This window comes from Dendrobates tinctorius, unplaced genomic scaffold, assembly GCF_039654945.1.
Source record: "Dendrobates tinctorius isolate UK_male_01 unplaced genomic scaffold, ASM3965494v1 ptg000319l, whole genome shotgun sequence".
Classification (NCBI taxonomy): Eukaryota; Metazoa; Chordata; class Amphibia; order Anura; family Dendrobatidae; genus Dendrobates; species Dendrobates tinctorius.
The window spans coordinates 157,686-174,433 of NW_027361986.1; the positions used below are offsets into that span (position 1 = coordinate 157,686).

At 49.7% G+C, this 16,748-nt stretch overlaps 1 protein-coding gene across 2 annotated transcripts in view; it reads right to left on the reverse strand.

Annotated features, from left to right (window-relative positions):
- The window catches only part of LOC141073884 (gametocyte-specific factor 1-like), a 142,149-nt gene extending 132,565 nt beyond the window's left edge, over positions 1-9,584 (reverse strand). The window contains exon 1 of one of the 2 annotated variants that reach the window (XM_073561413.1): positions 9,471-9,584. The gene's annotated coding sequence lies outside the window, so the exon portion shown is untranslated. Of the gene's footprint in view, positions 1-5,994; positions 6,188-9,470 lie in introns of those variants that run through there. The other variant, XM_073561414.1, reaches the window with a different exon arrangement.
- Between the last annotated feature and the right edge of the window lie 7,164 nt (positions 9,585-16,748).

Consider the following 16,748-nt stretch of genomic DNA (forward strand, 5'->3'; position numbering starts at 1 on the left):
AACGATGAGTGCCACCCTTTTTTCCCTCTTCAGTACATGGATTTATGCAATTGTTTATATGGGTTGGCACACGTGAATCCATAAGGGCGGTGTATTTGACGAGGTGATCACACGTAGTGGATATTTGGGCTCAGGAGTTGCAGCCGTGCAGGATTTTCTTCTCTACAGTATTGATCACATTAGATGTTTGCCCAGCTGACAGTTCTTCCCTCACTCCCCCTAGCTTGGCCAAGACCTCCCTGAGGGGGCCGCTGCCAGACTCCTGTGAGGGTGGCTCGACTACACAAAAAGGATCAACCGTTGGAAATCAACGCTATATCCTTCTCTATAGGGAGAAGGCAGGAAAAGTCAACCGCAATGGTACTGAGGCATGCACCTGTAAGGCTTTGTACACACGTTGCGGAATTTCCACGGAAATTTCCGCGGGAATTATCCAAGAAATCCACATTGTAATTCCCACCTATTTCTCGTGGAAAAACTAGCGTTTTATAAGCGTAATTAGCTTGCAGAATGCTAGCGTTTCCCAAGTTTTTGACAAGTGTGACCAACTTTTTACTATTGATGCTGCCTATGTGGCATAAGTAGTAAAAAGATCTAATGTTAAAAATAAAATAAAAAATCGTGTTTTACCCTTCGCCACGACAGCACCCACTGGAGGTATCGGATCCGCCCCATTTGGAACAGGAAACCCTACAGGAAAGATAAAAGGGGGCGGTCCGCCTCTCCTCCTCAGTTTTTGGTTTCCTGTTCCAAACGGAGCCAGGATCCTTCAGGAAGCTTACCTGGGCCATGCATGCCGCCTGTGCAGTCTCCTTGGGAACAGCAGGGGCTGCGGTCCGGAGGCAGCGTCGGGGGAGACTCCGCTAGACGGCTCCCCCCTCGTCTGGCAGGTAGAGGGTGATGACCGGATCCGGGGTGGGCCGCCCGGTCTCACCCAGGAGTGCGCCGGGGAGGCACCAAGACGCCGCCGCTGCCCGGGTAAGTGCGCCGGTGGCACGAAGAAAAAAAAAAAAAAGGAAGAGCGCTGTATGGCCATAATATAAGGCTCCCGTGAGGCAGCGGTGGGCGCAGGCCGCAGAGAACAGGCGGGGGCGCGGTGGCCGGCCGGCGTGGAGACTCCTTAACCCCGGAAGTAATGATTGAACTTCCGGGGTAGGATGGCTGAGCGCGACGGCGCATGTGCGGGGAAATCCCGGGGAGAGGGACTTCCGGGAGGAGAAAAAAAAAAAAAAAAAAAAGAGAAGCAGCGCGCAATCTATTTAAACAGCACGCAGCTGAGCAGGGACGAACCATGTCGTCCCCAACGGAAGCGCACGCTCCAGCAGGAGATTCTGCGGGGGCAGCTCCACCAGGGACCGCAACACTAGGACAGACACCGGGCGCAGAAGCGAAACTGGAGAGTCAAGACCTAGGACGGGATCTCAGCCATCTGATCCGGTAATATAAGGCTTCACTGGGTGAGTGTGCAAAGTATATACTCTGCCTACCAAGCTGACCTCTCCAACCCCCCCCGCCTTGATGTCCCCTTCTAGACCAAGAAAAAGGAGAAATCCAAGCATAAAGAATGTGCGTTATGCTCTGAACCTCTCCCTGACTCCTACCCTAAGAAGCTCTGTAAGCAGTGCACCAGAGAGACAAAGCAGGGGGCCGCATTGTCGACAAACGACATTAGAGCTATTATCAGGGAGGAGATACAGGCTATTAACGGCGCCAAAACTCCCTCAGAGACTGGCAGCAAAAAGCAGTTAACCCTCAGCTCAGAGTCAGAGGAGGAAGGGGGGTTAATCTCTGACTCCTCACTCACATCCTCGTCATCATCAGACATGGAGGGACGGTCATGTTTCCCCCTGGATAGTGTGGACAACCTAGTTAAATCGGTGAGAAGCACTATGGGGTGTGAGGAACCAAGGGGTGCCCAAACCGCACAAGACAATGTTTGCGGGATTGGCGGAAAAGAAAAGGAGAGCGTTCCCGGTAATACCGGCGATTAAGGCCCTAATAAAGAGGGAATGGAAAAACATGACCAAAGAAGTTTTCTCCCATCAGCCTCAAAAAGAAAGTATCCATATAGCGATGAGGAGCTATTAAAATAGACCAAAGTGCCAAAAGTGGATGCCGTTATATCCTCTACCTCAAAACAATCGGCTATTCCAGTAGAGGACGCAGGCTTGTTGGCAGACCCGTTAGACCGCAAGGCAGAATCATCATTGAAGAGGTCTTGGGAAGCTACCACGGGTATTTTTAAGCCAGCGGTAGCCAGCACATGCACCTCTAGATCTATGCTCGTATGGTTGGACCAGCTGGATCAGCAAATCGAGCAAAAGGTGTCGAGAGAAAAATTACGGGCCGCTATCCCATTAGAGGGGCAGCTGCCTTTATGGCTGATGCGTCGGCGGACACTCTACGGCTGGCAGCAAGATCAGCAGCTCTGGTGAACAACGCCAGAAGGGCGTTGTGGATGAAGAGCTGGAAGGGGGACGCGCAATCAAAGGCTAAGATTTGTGCAACCCCGTGTGAGGGTGAGTTTCTCTTCGGAAAAGCCCTAGACGAGATACTCGCCAAAGCAAAGGAGAAGAAGGTGTTCCCTGACTCTTCTATCCCTTTCTATAGGAGAACCTTTAAGAGGCGACCGTTTGGAAGAAGGAGGCAAACGGAAAGATCAAATAGATGGGCCGCAAAAGAAGAGAAACAAAAGGGTACCATGTTCAGGGGTCCAACATTCCGAAGGGAAAATAGAAATTAAAAAATCAGACCCACCTGTAGGGGGTAGATTACGGTTCTTTTATCCAAAATGGGAACAAATATCCTCAAACCCATGGATCTTGGGTATTATTAAAGAAGGAATGAAAATAGAATTCCTTCAATACCCTTATGATTTCTTTATCCTAACCCGCCTTAACTCTATAGCCCAACAAAAGGCCCTCGAAGAAGAGATTCGGAGCCTACTAAGCAAGGGGTTTTAGTGGAGGTCCCAGAGGGACAGGAAGGTAGAGGCTTCTACTCTCCCTTATTTTTAATTTCCAAACCAGATGGTACGTTTAGAACAATTAATTTAAAGAAGCTTAATACGTTTATAAAAAATTATAAGTTTAAGATGGAATCAATCAGATCCACCATAAAGCTTCTCTTTCCAAATTGTGTGATGGCGGGAATTGATTTAAAAGATGCTTACTATCATCTTCCTATCCATAATAGATACCAAAAATATCTAAGGGTCGCAGTGGTGTTCGATGGCAGGGTCCGTCATTTTCAGTACACAGCCATGCCTTTCGGCCTCTCAACAGCGCCAAGAATCTTCACCAAGGTGATGGCAGAGGTGATGGCCTATGTTCATCAAAAGGATACGTTAATCGTACCTTACTTAGACGACTTCCTAATAATCGGGAACTCAGATACCCAATGTAACGAAAGAGTGGCTGATGCAATCTCATCTTTGCAGGACCTAGGCTGGATCATCAATATACAGAAGTCCAGGCTCGTTCCGCAATCCCTCCAGATGTTTTTGGTGTTCCAATTGAACTCCATAACCCAGAAATGTCTACTTCCTCAGGTAAAGATAGCACTAACAAAAGAGAAAGTAGAGGCAGCCATAGATAGACCACGCATGTCTCTGAGAGGAGCAATGTCGCTATTGGGGTCGCTAGATTCCTGTGCCCTGCAGTCCGGTGGGCCCATTATCATGTCCGCACACTTCAGCATCAGATCCTCCAGGAGGAGAAGCGACATTGTGGTCACCTTGAGAGCAAGATAACTCACTCAGGAGGTCTTGACTTCTCTGGAATGGTGGTTAGATGATGACCATCTATCCTCAGGAGTCCCATGGGTCATAGTACCATCTGGTATCCTAACCACCGACGCTAGCCCCCAAGGCTGGGGAGCCCATATGGGGAATAGCTTTTGTCAAGGAAGATGGAATAGAGAGGAAAGAGAATACTCGTCTAATTTAAAAGAACTGACAGCAGTATACTATGCTCTACATCATTTCCTTCCACAGCTTCAACAGAAACATGTCAGGATCCTGTCGGACACCACCACGGTGGCCTACATAAACAGACAAGGAGGTACTCGATCAGAGACTCTGATGTCTTCTGCAGCAAGAATCTTAAACTTAGCCGAGTTATCCCTCTCAGCTCTTCATATCAGAGGAGAGGACAACCAAGAAGCAGATTTCTTAAGCCGACACACACTTCGGCAAGGGGAGTGGTGCCTCAATCGCCAGATCTTCCAGGACATAGTAGCTCTATGGGGGCATCCTCAAGTGGACCTCTTCGCCACAAGGGAAAACAGACAAACAAAAACCTTTGCTTCCCTGTCTCCAGCAGATCACCCAGACATACTGGATGCCCTCCAGGCCTCATGGAAATTCAAACTGCCATACGCCTTCCCGCCATTGATTCTCCTGCCACAAGTGATTCGGAAAATCAGAGAGGAAAAGGAGAGAGTAATCCTGATAGCACCTTTCTGGCCCAAGAGACCGTGGTTCTCGTGGCTACGAATTATGTCAGTGACAGATCCTTGGGTTCTCCCCTCAAACTCCAACCTACTCTCCCAAGGCCCTTTCTTCCACCCTCAAGTGAACAACTTACACTTGACGGCGTGGAACTTGAAAGGCACCTATTAAGATCAAGAGGGTTTTCGCAATCATTAATTACTACGCTCCTACAGAGCAGGAAGCAGTCCACAACCCAAATTTATAAAAGAATATGGAAAAAATTCCTACAGTTTCATACAGCATCTCATACAGCAGAAGTCCCGATAGTTCCTATCTTAGAATTCCTACAAAAAGGGAAGGAATTGGGCTTGTCAGTAAACACACTGAAAGTACAGGTGTCTGCGTTGGGGGCGCTGTATGGCCATAATATAGCAGGGAATAAGTGGATATCACGATTCATTACAGCATGTGAAATAACTCCAGTTCACATACCCACAATCCCTACATGGGACTTAAACTTGGTGTTAGATGCCCTGACAGAAGAACCTTTTGAACCGATAGATACGATATCCCTTAAATATTTATCATTTAAGACGGCCCTCTTGGTAGCACTGACATCCGCTAGGAGAGTGGGTGATATCCAGGCCCTGTCCATAGATCCACCCTTCTTGCAGGTATATCGGGATAGATTAATATTAAAGCCAGACCCCTCATACCTGCCTAAGGTATCAACAAAGTACCATAGGTCTCAGGAGATACTCCTCCCAACCTTCTTTGAAGATCCCTCCACTCCGGAAGAGCAGAAATTCCACACTTTGGACGTCAGAAGAACTGTCCTAAAGTATATTGAAAGGTCCGAGAGCTGGAGGCAGTGTAGGGCTCTCTTCATTTCTTTTCAGGGCCATAAAAAAGGGTATGGAGTCACAAAGAGCACCATTTCCCGATGGATCAGGGATGCCATTCGTTTAGCCTACTCTGCAAAAAATGAAGAACCTCCGGAAGACATCAGAGCACATTCCACCAGAGCAATGGCGGCCTCCTGGGCGGAGAGGGGAGACGTTCCAATTGAAACCATATGTAAGGCGGCAATTTGGTCATCCCCTTCTATAGACACTATAGACTTGACCTTTCGTCTACTTCTGACCTAAGCTTTGGCAGGACTGTCCTTGGCACGGTGGTCCCACCCAGGTGATGGTCTCTGGAATCTCTCCAGTGGGTGCTGTCGTGGCAAAGGGTAAAAAGCCGGATTACTTACCGGTAATGCTCTTTTAATGAGTCCACGACAGCACCCGCTCACTTCCCTCCCTGCTAGAAATATCAATATTAAAAGTATATCTGCTTAAGTTGGATAAGTAAAGTTATAAGTACAAGACATTGCCTAATCCTTGGCGGTCCTCCTGGTACTCTGAAATGCAAAACTGAGGAGGAGAGGCGGACCGCCCCCTTTTATCTTTCCTGTAGGGTTTCCTGTTCCAAATGGGGCTGATCCGATACCTCCAGTGGGTGCTGTCGTGGACTCATTAAAAGAGCATTACCGGTAAGTAATCCGGCTTTTTTCTCACCTTGCGATGTTACGTGCAGTGTTCCTGATCCTAGCGATGCTCCCGGCAGGTCCCTTTCCCAGTGATGCATTGCAACAATGACCTTTGACTTCGCGGTCCCGCGAGACCGCAAAATCATCAAAGGTCATTGTCTCAATGACTCAGACCCTTCCCACCCAATACCAACCAGCAGGCCACATACAGTGTGTTCTTCCACTGCCCTATACTGACCAGCAGGCCGCCTACAGTGTGTCCCTCCCCAGCCCTATAATGACCAGTAGGCCGCCTACAGCGTGTCCCTCCCCAGCCCTATAATGACCAGCAGGCCACCTACAGTGTCCCTCCCCAGCCCTATAACCAGCAGGCCACCTACAGTGTCCCTCTCCAGCCTATAATGTCCAGCAGGCCGCCTACAGTGTGTCCCTCGCCAGCCTATAATGACCAGTAGGCCGCCTACAGTGTGTCCCTCCCCAGCCTATGACCAGTAGGCCGCCTACAGTGTCCCTCCCCAGCCCTATAATGACCAGCAGGCCGCCTACAGTGTGTCCCTCCCCAGCCTATAATGACCAGTAGGCCGCCTACAGTGTGTCCCTCCCCAGCCTATAATGACCAGTAGGCCTCCTACAGTGTCCCTCCCCAGCCCTATAATGACCAGCAGGCCGCCTACAGTGTGTCCCTCTTCGGGCCTATAATGACCAGCAGGCCGCCTACAGTGTCCCTCCCAGCCCTATAACCAGCAGGCCACCTACAGTGTCCCTCTCCAGCCTATAATGACCAGCAGGCCGCCTACAGCGTGTCCCTCCCCAGCCTATAATGACCAGCAGGCCGCCTACAGCGTGTCCCTCCCCAGCCTATAATGACCAGCAGGCCGCCTACAGTGTGTCCCTCCCCAGCCTATAATGACCAGCAGGCCGCCTACAGTGTGTCCCTCCCCAGCTTATAATGACCAGCAGGCCGCCTACAGTGTGTCCCTCCCCAGACTATAATGTCCAGCAGGCGCCTACAGTGTGTCCCTCCCCAGACTATAATGTCCAGCAGGCGCCTACAGTGTGTCCCTCCCCAGACTATGATGTCCAGCAGGCGCCTACAGTGTGTCCCTCCCCAGCCCTATAATGACCAGCAGGCGCCTACAGTGTGTCCCTCCCCAGCCCTATAATGACCAGCAGGCCACCTACAGTATGTCCCTCCCCAGCCTATAATGACCAGCAGGCCACCTACAGTGTGTCCCTCCCCAGCCTATAATGACCAGCAGGCCACCTACAGTATGCCCCTCCCCAGCCTATACTGATCAGCAGGCGCCTACAGTGTGTCCCTCCCCAGCCCTATAATGACCAGCAGGCGCCTACAGTGCGTCCCTCCCCAGCCTATAATGACCAGCAGGCGCCTACAGTGTGTCCCTCCCCAGCCCTATAATGACCAGCAGGCGCCTACAGTGTGTCTCTCCCCAGCCTATAATGACCAGCAGGCCACCTACAGTATGTCCCTCCCCAGCCTATAATGACCAGAAGGCCACCTACAGTGTGTCCCTCCCCAGCCTATAATGACCAGCAGGCCACCTACAGCATGTCCCTCCCCAGCCTATAATGACCAGCAGGCGCCTACAGTGTCTCTCCCCAGCCTATAATGACCAGCAGGCGCCTACAGTGTGTCCCTCCCCAGCCTATACTGACCAGCAGGCGCCTACAGTGTGTCCCTCCCCAGCCTATACTGACCAGCAGGCGCCTACAGTGTGTCCCTCCCCAGCCTATACTGACCAGCAGGCCACCTACAGTGTGTCACTCCCCAGCCCTATAATGACCAGCAGGCGCCTACAGTGTGTCCCTCCCCAGCCTATAATGACCAGCAGGCGCCTACAGTGTGTCCCTCCCCAGCCCTATAATGACCAGCAGGCGCCTACAGTGTGTCCCTCCCCAGCCCTATAATGACCAGCAGGCCACCTACAGTGTGTCCCTCCCCAGCCTATAATGACCAGCAGGCGCCTACAGTGTGTCCCTCCCCAGCCCTATAATGACCAGCAGGCCACCTACAGTGTGTCCCTCCCCAGCCTATACTGACCAGCAGGCCTCCTACAGTGTGTCCCTCCCCAGCCCTATAATGACCAGCAGGCCACCTACAGTGTGTCCCTCCCCAGCCTATAATGACCAGCAGGCCGCCTACAGTGTGTCCCTCCCCAGCCTATAATGAACAGCAGGCGCCTACAGTGTGTCCCACCCCAGCCTATAACGACCAGCAGGCGCCTACAGTGTGTCCCTCCCCAGCCTATAACGACCAGCAGGCGCCTACAGTGTGTCCCTCCCCAGCCCTATAATGACCAGCAGGCCGCCTACAGTGTGTCCCTCCCCAGCTTATAATGACCAGCAGGCCGCCTACAGTGTGTCCCTCCCCAGCCTATAATGACCAGCAGGCCACCTACAGTGTGTCCCTCCCCAGCCCTATAATGACCAGCAGGCCGCCTACAGTGTGTCCCTCCCCAGCTTATAATGACCAGCAGGCCGCCTACAGTGTGTCCCTCCCCAGCCTATAATGACCAGCAGGCCACCTACAGTGTGTCCCTCCCCAGCCTATACTGACCAGCAGGCCTCCTACAGTGTGTCCCTCCCCAGCCCTATAATGACCAGCAGGCCACCTACAGTGTGTCCCTCCCCAGCCTATAATGACCAGCAGGCCGCCTACAGTGTGTCCCTCCCCAGCCTATAATGAACAGCAGGCGCCTACAGTGTGTCCCTCCCCAGCCTATAACGACCAGCAGGCGCCTACAGTGTGTCCCTCCCCAGCCTATAACGACCAGCAGGCGCCTACAGTGTGTCCCTCCCCAGCCTATAACGACCAGCAGGCGCCTACAGTGTGTCCCTCCCCAGCCTATAATGACCAGCAGGCCGCCTACAGTGTGTCCCTCCCCAGCCTATAATGACCAGCAGGCCGCCTACAGTGTGTCCCTCCCCAGCCTATAACGACCAGCAGGCGCCTACAGTGTGTCCCTCCCCAGCTTATAATGACCAGCAGGCCGCCTACAGTGTGTCCCTCCCCAGCCTATAATGACCAGCAGGCCACCTACAGTGTGTCCCTCCCCAGCCTATACTGACCAGCAGGCCTCCTACAGTGTGTCCCTCCCCAGCCCTATAATGACCAGCAGGCCACCTACAGTGCGTCCCTCCCCAGCCTATAATGACCAGCAGGCCACCTACAGTGTGTCCCTCCCCAGCCTATAATGAACAGCAGGCGCCTACAGTGTGTCCCTCCCCAGCCTATAACGACCAGCAGGCGCCTACAGTGTGTCCCTCCCCAGCCTATAATGACCAGCAGGCCACCTACAGTGTGTCCCTCCCCAGCCTATAATGACCAGCAGGCCACCTACAGTGTGTCCCTCCCCAGCCTATAATGAACAGCAGGCGCCTACAGTGTGTCCCTCCCCAGCCTATAACGACCAGCAGGCCGCCTACAGTGTGTCCCTCCCCAGCCCAGAGTCGCCATTACCGCTCTCCGGTCACACGTCCTACCTTCTCGATGTCCGCGCCGCGCTTCTCCCGCAGCGCCCCGCCCCCTCACTATAAGGCGCCGCTGAGGAGGAGGCCACGCCCTAAGATCACCACAGCTAGTGGCGCCAAAATAGCCTGACATGGCGGCACCGAGAGCCCTGAAAATGGCGGCACCCGGTCACTGCGTCCTGAATGCTGAACGCCAGTCATATTACTGACAAACACATAGTTGTTCCATCCATTAGAGAGATTTCCCGTGCATGTGTCAGACACATGTATAGCAATGCTAGATTGCGGTTTACATCGTGACACACTTCCTCACTTAGGGCCTACATGTGCATCGGGCTCTGTTCACATGGGAGTTTTTCGGTGCATTTGGAAATGACTTTAGGAAACGCTCAATGTTGAGGAACTTTGTTTTTTATTTTTTGTTCTTTTTGCAGCCCATTGTGATATGACAGTGTCCGCGTATGGAGAAGTTGCCTTCAGGAGACGCAGCCGAGAAGTGATGTGTATTTTCTTTTTCTATCATGCGGTTTTAAACCAGTGGTTCAGGGGGGAAAAAAAATTAAGTTCCCATAGTTAAAGGGTTTGGATGACCCCACTAAGGCGATGTTCACACGTTGTGTTTTTTGCTGGGTTTTAATGCAAATATTAACCTGCGTTTTCCAGCACCAGCAAAGGCTATGAGAATTCAGAAATCTCATGCACACACACAGTTTTTTTCCTGACCGAATGGCAAAATCGCTGCTTTTTTTTTTTTTTTTTTTTTTTTTTTTTTTTTTTTTATAAACGGCATGTCACTACTTTCAGCACTTTTTCAGTGTTTTTGCAGTGTTTTTTTTCATCCACAGAAAGCAATGGTATCAGATTTTTCTGCAATCTAGGTGCAAAAACCTCAGAAAGTTGCATCATTTTTTTTATGCACTAACCTTTATCAGCATGCACAAGAAATGTACCTGATCAAAACGCAACAGACACGCAACAAAACCTGCTTTTTGTAAGCAGCTTTACTGCCAAAAGAGCAGGTTTTGCCTACAGAAAAAAACCGCATTGTGTGTACATAGTCTAACATCTTGACTCCTTTTTCAACACTTTGAGGGTACGTGCACACGCTGCGGATTGCAGTGCGGATTTGGCTGCGCGGTTTTTGTAAAATCTGCAGGTAAATCTGCAGGTCAAAAGGCCTGCGGATTGCTCTGCGGTTTATCATCTCCACAATGGAGGAGATGGCAAACCGCAGCGGAATCCGCAGAAAGAATTGACATGTCAATTCTTTCTGCGGTTTCAAAACCGCGTGGAAATATCCGCACCATCTACACTGCGTTTTTTTATTCCCATAGGGAATAATGGTACTGTACACCGCAGCAAAAACTGCTGCAGACCCGCAGCGGCCAAAACCGCTGCGGAACCGCAGCGTGTGCACACACCCTAACCCCTTCACCACCCAAGCCTATTTTCACCTTCATGACCAGGCCAAATTTTGCAATTCTGACGAGTGTTAGTTTTTGTGGTAATAACTCTGGAACACGTCAACTGGTTGTGACATGTTGTGCTTTATGATGGTGGTAATATATTTTTTTATGACTTGTGTTTATTTGTGAAAAAGTCAGAAATTTGGTGAAAATTTTCAAACTTAATTTTTTATGCCCTTAACCCCATTTCGACATTTGCAGTAATAATACGTCCACGCTCCCTATGCCTTACTGACCAGGGACGTATTATTACTGCATCGCGATCGTGCGCGCACACAGGCTGTGCGCGTGTGATCGCCGCTGCGTGTCATCTGATTCTGACAGATGACACCCTGCACTCAGTGCCAGGAGCGGTCCCACACTTTTAACCCTGTTATGTGATTGCAGCATTCTGTGAGCTGGCAGATGGATGACAGCCCCACTGCCCTTGGATCGGAGATCGCATGGCCTGAGGCAGATCTCGATCATTACCATGGTGAATTCACTTTGGTCAAGGAACTGTTAATAGTATGAAATGGTGGAAACAGCAGTAAACCATAACACAATAAACATACAATGACTTTGAGAATACAATCAGATTAACAGAAAAGTCTCAAGAATTATTTGTGTGTCCTTTCTACAAAGTTGGTACATCCATTCCTGGGAGCTACTACGTTAGCTCTTCCTACAACAATGGCTCTAGCGGGGGTCACTGGATTTTCCCGCTAGACCACAAGTTCTTCTGATAGACTTTATCAAGCAACGTTGCGCTTCCTGTGAACCAACTGGCACCATCACACCTGATCTCCTAACCCAGGCCGACCACTGTACTATGTGTTATGGCTGGAAGTGACCGCCTGGCTCACTGGTGTCATCCTTTTGTAACTGCATGCATCCTTCTCTTGTCAACGTCTCCTCGCGGTTCTTCGGTACTTGACCAACTGCGGGTGTCTACTAGGTCTGGGGAAGGGATGGCTGGGTCCCTGCTTTCCAAAGGATTCGTCTGGGCTCTTAAAGTTGACCGTCATAGGGTGAATGTTCCGATCTTGACCGGCGCAGGTCGGATCTTTGGGTCTTGACCTGTGTAGTCAGGACTCAGATCTCTCGATTTCAACAGGCGTTGTCCAGGTCTTGTCTGACAGTGGTCAGCATCCTGCTGGCATAAGCTCTCCACTGAGGCCTGTCACACTGGCTTCAGCATAGTCTCTGGTCCATGTCACCAAATCCTGCTGTGGTTTGCTCGCAGAACCTTTTATATCCAGGAACTACATCATCCAAGTCACCTGACCGGATCCCTCACATGAACTTGTTCCCCCTGCAACTCTTCTGCTCTCGGTTTTTGTCCAGTCAGCAGGTGGCAGTCTTTCCTCACTAATGCAACATCACGCAGGGGCTCTTTAGAGGTATTCTCGCTTCCTCCTACACGTACACAACACTGCAGCCAACAACTCCGCTCTTGGGTCTGCCCGAGTACACTGCTGCAGTGTTGTTGATGTAATCTCAACACTGCAGACAATAACAGACACCAGAGACCCTGTGCTGGACCTGGTGAGGATGAGTAAGCAAATTGCAGCTGGGGGATTGATTTTCCAAAATCTGAAGACCCCTTTAAAAGCTGAATATTTTGCAGGTTTAGGTATGTTGCAATGTAACTAATCTGCAGTGGATTTAGTCCTGCTCTATGTAGCTAAAATAATTACTATGAATGCCGACTGCTAGGCGGCGCTCGTAGCTATCCTGCAATGGTAACCACAGGGGTCTGCTGCAGACCCCGGGTTGTCATGGCCAACCCATCGGTGACCCGCAGTCATGTGACACAGGCGCTGATGGGCGGGATTAGTGACGCGCTTCGGCGCAATCGTGTTAAATTCTGCTGTCAGATTGACCGCAGCATTTAAAACATGTTAACAGCCGCAGGTGGATTGCGATTCCACCCCCATGACTAAAACAGGAATGCTGCCTAGGGAATAAAGTTATTTTTTTCTTGCAGCATTAACTTGTAGATTAACACCATATTTGCCTGTTAATAGCGTTTTTTGCTAGTGAGAGGTTCCCTTTAATAGCTGCACAGTTCTGAGTACGTTGTCACCCTGCATTGCAGTTATTTAGGGCAGTATGAGCAATGCTGGCAGTGCCAAAAACATGCCAAAATATGCTAATTATGCAAATTGTCTCTTCGCACTCCTCTCTTTGCACTGACCAGGGGCAGTACCCTGAAACACAGTGTCTGCAAATTGAGATTCTGGCTTGGCTTTTATCCTAAATCATGTAACAAGGCTCGTTAAAGGGTAGACACTGACTTTTAGGATTGCTACTTCCAATAGGTGGCACTAGACTTCTAGTCCTCTTCCTCTCTGAAGAGACAATTTGAATAATTAGCATATTTCCCAGAGGAGCATTGCGGCTTTAAGTCTCCTCATCTTGACATACTTAGCATGTCATTCTCCGCAAGGAGAAATTATACTTCTTGGACCTCTTTCTTTGCATACGGCTAAACAGGCAAGTCCTAAGTTCCCCTACATCAGTGGGGTCGCCATGGGTCGCCTCCAGGATTTGGAGCACTTTAGCAAACGTATCATGGTCTAGGGGGTACACAGCATCACAGAGTCTTGAGCCTCTCCAACCAAAGCCACCTCAGCCTCGAGTGCGGAGGTCATAGGGTACATTCTCATCATACCCCTCATGTGTTCCGTCCAACTCCACAACATAGTATTAGACCCCGTAAATTTTGGCAAGTTACTCAGCATAGCCCCCAGCGAGATACTGGTTCGGGGCCCTGTTGCCTGTTCTACCACCTCCGTGCTATTAGACTGCATCCTGCCAACTATGCCAAAATGTAAAGAAGAGAGGTTCTTTGGATGCAGTGAAGAGCCGGAGGCAGATAAGGGGTTACCAGGATTTACTGAACTGGTAACTAAACAAGGAATACTCCATGCAGGGAGGCAAGACTAGCAACAGCAACGATGGGAATTGCACACAAACAATGCACAAGAGAAAGATACAGTATGCAAAAACAAGGTAACTTATCGCTTGCAGTTCTTGCAGGGGAAAGGTTGGAAAATCTCCCGACAGCATCGCAAATTGTGGACAAAGTCTCTGGCTTTGTTACTGAGGAATGAGAAGCACTTTTTCCGACGATGCTGATGTATCAAGTTTGGCTTGGCTTGAATGCACAGGGACGTGGAAACAGTCTTTTGTGTAGATTCCTCAGGGATGGCGCTGAACAAGAACCGTGGGCACGCTCACAGACCACAGCAGCGGGAGGTCTTCTGGAGTAGTCTCTAGGAATGGAGCAGGTCAGCTTATTTGTAACTGCAAGCAGGAAAGGACTGTCCAAAAAGGCAGGGTCAGGAGACAACTCAGTAGTGTAACAGTCAATCTTAGAGTCAATATGCTGAGGGATGAATGGCGTGGAGTTATCAGTCGGAGCAGTGGAGAGGGAGTCAACCTTCTCCTGCCACTTTCCTGCCAAATCTCTCCCGTTCCCGTGCTCAGTCCTTTATATTCCCCATGCCCCCTGCTGTCCAGCGTGAAGGTCCTTCCCTCCCAGAAGAACCCTCCCCCGGCAATAGTGGTGACAGTCCCGATAGCTCCGGCCTCAAAGGGCACCGTAAACCGCCGACTCTGTCTCGCCTCATCTTCTTACACCTTCATAGTCCGTCTTTTGGCGATAGTAGCGGGGGCTAGGTCTGGAAAGAGTTCGTAGGCGTGGCCTTGGAATTTTAGAGGTGAGGAATTTCTTGATGCTTGCAGAAGTCATTCCTTTGTTCTATAAAAATGAATTTTGAGGATAATATCTCTGGGCGGTGCATTTGATTTGCTCCTACTCATGGTTCTATGGACGCAATCCATCTCCAGGCGTTCGATCGGAATTCCAGGTAAGAGTTCTTGGAAGAGAGCTGTAGTTGTGGATTGGAGGTCTGAACGTCTGAGGCAGGCCTCTGATGCGGATGTTACTTCTGCGAGCCCTGTTTTCAAAATCATCTAGTTTGTTGTTGAGGGAGTAAATTTCTTCATGAAGTATCTCTAACTCTTTTTCATGAGTAGAGAGGGTAGCTGAAATGGAGTCCATTTTATCTTCCAGATCAGAGCTACGAGGACCAAGCTCCCTATTTTCATTAGAAAGTTCTTTATCCAACATTTATCTGAAAAGTTAATTTATCCGACAGTTTAGATGATTCAGAGCGTAAGATAGACGTGAACTGTGAAAGTAGAGCTGCTTGATCCATAATAGGAGTGCTCGGATTTCTGGTTGTGATAGTTGGGATCTTGCCTGAGTCAGCCCCATCAGACAGAGGTGAGCAGGATGAATCATCTGGAGAGTGTGGGCTGGAGGACATGTCGCCTGGATCTACTGAAAATTGATTTCTATGGTTAGGAGTTGCTGAAGTGGTTCTGTGTAACTTTGGCATGGGGGTGTCCGTGTTATGTAAAGTAATCTGGTAGTTATTGCCCAGCTCTGGTTACATGGAGTTAAAGCGTGAGCTTATTATGCGTTGATCTCTACAGGTAGTAGTGGGGAGATGGTTAAGACCTCATGGAAAATCTCAGGTTTTCGCCTGCCATTGTTTGCGTGAATAGGCAGGTATAATTTCAGGTCAAAAAGTGCAGATAAATGTGTAAATATCCAAGGATTCATCAAGTACAAAGCAAATTGTCTTGACTTGTTATGCAATTCTGAAGACTTGCCACTAGGAGTCAGCAAAGTACTACTGGCCTGATCTGTATAGTCTTGTACTTGATGAGATCACAAGTTTTTATGGAGACACTGAAGAAATTATGTGATGGCCTAATCTTTTGGTTCAAAGGGGTCAGGAGCCCTCTTATCTCTCAAAGCAGGGGGCCTCCAGGGGTGAGGCTCAGAGGCAGCAGTGCCACCCTTCACCCTACACCCAGCCCGCAGAAGGTAGCTGCAAGGGGGACCCGAAGAGACTCCACAATGGCTGGGCACAGGATCCGTGGTGCAGGTGCAGGGGGGAAACCTCACATGTAAGGGATCACCTTGCTATTGAGAGGCACAGTCAGGGAGTCCCTCATCTCTGGTATTCCGTCGATTGGGATTCCCCCGCAGATGGAATGCCCGAGGCTGCAGGTCTGAGGTAGGCCTCAATGTCCCCTTGTGCTGCAAGTCAACCGATCTGGACCCAGGACGGCTCAGCTGGGGATTAGAGGAAGGGATGTGGGGTGTTCTGCGCCATAGATGGCCTTTTTATCTTAAGGATTGTCCAGGATTAGGTATTGTGGGATCAGAGCTCTGTCTGACATGTCTTGCTTCCTTGACTTCCGGCCATATCTCTGCTGCCAGATTTTTTTTATCAGACGGCACACGGACTCGTAGAGTTTTATAAGTCTATTCATATATCTGTGAAAATCACGGCTCTGCGAATGAGAACTCTGAGGGTCAGAGAATGTCCTGCTCTGACCCGATTTTGAGGATCAGAATAGAACATGCTCCATGCGTCTGTAAAAGCGGACAGCACACCGATACTGCACACGGATACAGGAATGTAGCCTTATATATGTATAGCACAGTCCCTTTGTATATAGTGTACTCACTTCTTATATATATAGCACAGTCCCTTAGTATATAATGTACTCACTTCTGATGTATAGCACAGTCCCTTAGTATATAGTGTACTCATTTATTATGTATAGCACCGTACTTGGTTACATAGCTTCCTCTTTTATTATGTATAACACCGTCCTTCATTATGTACCATTCTCTCTAGTTATATGGTGCTGTGCCTCATTATATAGCTTCCTCTGCTGTTGTGTACAGTGCTATCCCTTACATAGCGTATTCTTGTTATTTTTCTTAATCTCAGTGCCCACTTTTATTGCATAA